Source organism: Hyperolius riggenbachi, chromosome 4 (genome assembly GCF_040937935.1).
Source record: "Hyperolius riggenbachi isolate aHypRig1 chromosome 4, aHypRig1.pri, whole genome shotgun sequence".
NCBI lineage: Eukaryota > Metazoa > Chordata > Amphibia > Anura > Hyperoliidae > Hyperolius > Hyperolius riggenbachi.
This window is the reverse complement of record NC_090649.1, coordinates 186,906,823-186,910,635: the sequence shown is the minus strand read 5'-3', so window position 1 is coordinate 186,910,635 and position 3,813 is coordinate 186,906,823. Positions and strand designations below refer to the sequence as shown.

Sequence of the window (3,813 nt, the reverse complement as noted above, 5' to 3'; positions counted from 1 at the left end):
TATAGCTATACATTCTGTTTTTATGCATTGTTTTTATGTGTATGGCAAGAGGTGGAGGTCCAGCGTTCACTGCCTGGCATACATTGTAGAGGCAAACAGGTAGTAAAATTTTTATTCTGCACCAGTCATTCACTCCACATGCTCTCCGGTTATAGAATTTTCCCACAGATAAGGTCTCTGGTTAAAATTATGAAGAGACAGAAAGATGAGACAATAAACTTCTTTATATGTTGCACTGTGCTCTGGATGAGGCATGTGGCTTGTTCTTTAAAATGTAAGCTTGTGCTCACATTCTGGGCTTGGCAGTTATTGGATACATATGTCAGTGTGTTTATAGAGGACAAGGTTTTATGGTCACTTGTTAGAAGCATATGCGGCTATCTTTGTCAGGAGGAGGCCTAAGCCTGAGGTAATATGTACAGGTATTACTGAACATGGCACCTGCAGAAGGATGGCCCTGGAATGAAAAAAATGAAACACATTAATTCTGTGTATTCGAAAAGTGCAGTGTAGTTTCTTTTTGAACTGTTTTTATTCTATTTTGTACTTGTTGGCACCTCTGTTTATGCATTTTTCTTTGTCACTAGAAGAAGGGAACAGTTTTAGTGACTCCAGAGACAGCAGGAATGGTAAATTTTAGCCTGTTCTTCACTTAGGGTACTGGTTAAGGGCACAGCCTTTGACATGGGAGACCAGGGTCCGAATCCTGGCTAGGGTCAGTACCTGTTCAGTAGGGAGTTCAAGGCAAGACTCCCTAACACTGCAGGGTGGCCTCCTGAGCGCGTCCCAGTGGCTGCAGCTCTTGAGCGCTTTGAGTCCGACAGGAGAAAAGCGCTATATAAATGTTCGGATTATTATATTATTACTTATTTTGGCCTGTTTGGACAGAATAGATACTCGGACTGCTGCAGACAAATTCCAACATTGGAGTCTCCAAAACAAAACAAAATCAAGACAAAATGAATATATTTTTTTGGATGGAGCTTACCTCTAAAACATATCGTTTTTGTCATTGTTGGTGTGCTATATCAGTTGTAGATACTGTAAATGGACTTGTACCTTCACCAGTCAAGGAATAGCTTACTTTTCTTCACAAGCTGCACTTTGCAGATTTTTATATGTAACAAATGTTACTAGAGAATTTACTTAAATAAAGTGATCAAATTTGGATTTGTTAGTAAATTCTCGTTCACTACCTGCTTCCTGTATATCAACTATTTAACACCCAAGCTTTCGAAACAGACTGTGATAAGTGAATTGGTGAGGAATATATCTGAACAGCAGGCTGAGGTATTGTGGGTAATTAGAGATTAATTACAATGCCATAGTTTGTATCATGGCTCAGGGTCAGTGTGGGGTCACTGCACATGGCAAACTTTTAGAGTTAGACTGGATGGATGACGCCAGGCCAGAGTGGATCAGGAAAGTGAAGCGTATAGAAATGTGGAGCCAGAAAGACTGGAGAGTGAACTCGCAGCCAGGCTTCTGGCGACAGCACTGTCACTAACGTGTGGCCATTTAGGCCTCAGAAAACGCAGTTAATAAACTTCACCCAAACAGCAGCTGCACCAGCTCCATGTGGCTGCTATTAACCTTTCTTTCTCTGCTCCATAAAGACAACACAAATACTTGGTAACCTTTTGATAACTGGTAAATGTAGACAACACTGCAAGCAGACTGCAGACTGATCTTGGGAGTGTATTGTTTTTTGTTGGGTTTTTTTGCCACTTACTTTACAGTGATATTCTTCTATTTTGCAAGTTTTACAGACTGATCCTCTATTATTTATTGTGGATGTCAAATTACAGTACCTAGGTTATGTTTTCAAAAACAAGACCGTTTCCCTTTATATATTGCATACCACGTCAGCTATATATTAGCAGCACAAAACTATTAGCATAAGCTATTCCTAAACATATAAAATCTTAACCTAAAAACAATCCTAACCATCAGAACACTCCAACCCCCTCCCCCTCCCTTCCGCCCACCAGCAGCAGTGCTTACTTTTTGTCGGAAGCAGGTGATCTGGGCACGACCGTGTTCGTCACAACTTAGTGCCTCCATAGACTACAATGCAAATGTGCGGCTATGTGGTTAATGTGGGTGCTTAGATATGATATGACCAAGCACACGCAATGGCTATGACCAGAGCCGTGAAAAGGTCCTCCATTACCAAGGCTTAGACAACAAAGTGCGCCCCTCCATCCCTCCCACCCCAGCCATCACACACTGATTGCATTTAGACTTAGATGCGCCCCAGGGCCCCCAACAACTTAATCTCTAGTTATCTGGCTTGCAGTCACTGACATGTATCCCCTTTTTTTTATTTTTCTCTGCTTCAAACACAATAGGGGAATGATAGCTGAGTGAGTTGTGTGCCCCTTCATACACTGCGCCCTGAGACTGGGGCCTCTCTCACCTCTGCCTGGCCCTGGTTATGAGATCAGCTACACTGTAGCCAAACTCACATAGCAGTAGGGACGGTGCACGAAATGCATACAGCGGTAGGGACGCATGCAATTTGCCGATATGGGGAATCAGGGGGTTAGTTTGGGAGCAGATGCATGGAGTCGTTATGAGATTGGCTACACTGTAGCTGAACTGATATAGTGGTAGGGACAGCGCATGGATCAATTGTGAGTACAGCTAACATGGGAAGGGAGAGCATACATATATTACCAATGTTTTAAATATCTGGGATATCTTGCAACCAAAATCATCCCCGGTGATACGAAACATACTCCCTGTTTTGACCTCCTGGACCACTAAAAGTAAAAATACCTACATACTGATATGATTGTTTCTAATTCAGTGGCAGGTTATAAGTCTATTCAAATATACAAATACAGTCTCAAGACTATAGGGGTTTTTAGTAGGAACAGCGAACAGTCTTTATTCCTCAATGATATATAAAATCTTCTCGATTGCAGTCGTGATATTCATTCAAAGCTCCATGTAACAGAATCAATAGTTGCCTGATACGTGTTTCACAGCCACAAGCCGCTTCCTCAGAGGCACACAATCATATAGATTTTAGGATAAAACCCAGGAATGGGAAACTGCAATCTAATGTGTAGGGTGTCTGGAGCAGACACCTAGATGTGCTGTCCTCAATCACAAACAGAGACAAGGAGCTTTGTATGAATTGTCTACATTTCACGACTGCAATTGAGAAGATTTTATATATCATTGAAGAGTAAAGACTGTTTGATGTTCCTGCTAAAAACTCCTATAGTCCTGAGACTGTATTTGTATATTTCAATAGAGTGCTGGGGTGGAACTTTATTAGAGTGTTTTATTTGTGGATATTTTTGACAGGTTATAAGTCTACAAAGGTTATTTCAGTTTTAAACTGACATGATTCATGTAACAAAATGGTAGCTGTAGCTTTATAAATCTTGGTAGACTGTATCTTCCACAATTCTTCATTTACAAAAACAAACAAATAAAATAAAAACTTTGTTTTTACTTACATAATCCTATTTTGGGCTCATAGCTCACTTTCAGATTGATCTCAGTCTAAAGGCAATTGTAAGGTGTTATGCTTTTTTAACACATTATGGCCACATATTTTTCAATCAAGCTGTTTAATAACTTAATAAGTTCCTGATCCTCTTTTCTCTGGTTGATTGCCATCATATGCCCCTAAGATAAGATAGCACTTGTCTCTCTCTTTCTATCACGTTTTACTCATTATGGAAAATAAAGCACATACTTTATCATCGTTAAGAACTACATATGGTACTTGGATTATGCTTTGTTTGCACATCTGACTACTACCAATATCTTGAGAGATGTTCCTGTTAATTAGGG

General features: G+C 40.3%; 1 long non-coding RNA gene across 1 annotated transcript; it reads right to left on the bottom strand.

Annotated features, from left to right (window-relative positions):
- Nucleotides 1-204: 204 nt before the first annotated feature.
- On the bottom strand, nucleotides 205-3,521 carry LOC137570609 (uncharacterized). Its single transcript, XR_011031110.1, has 2 exons — nucleotides 3,474-3,521; nucleotides 205-457 (listed from the first exon to the last, which is right to left on the bottom strand). It is a non-coding gene; the product is annotated as an uncharacterized lncRNA (long non-coding RNA).
- Between the last annotated feature and the right edge of the window lie 292 nt (nucleotides 3,522-3,813).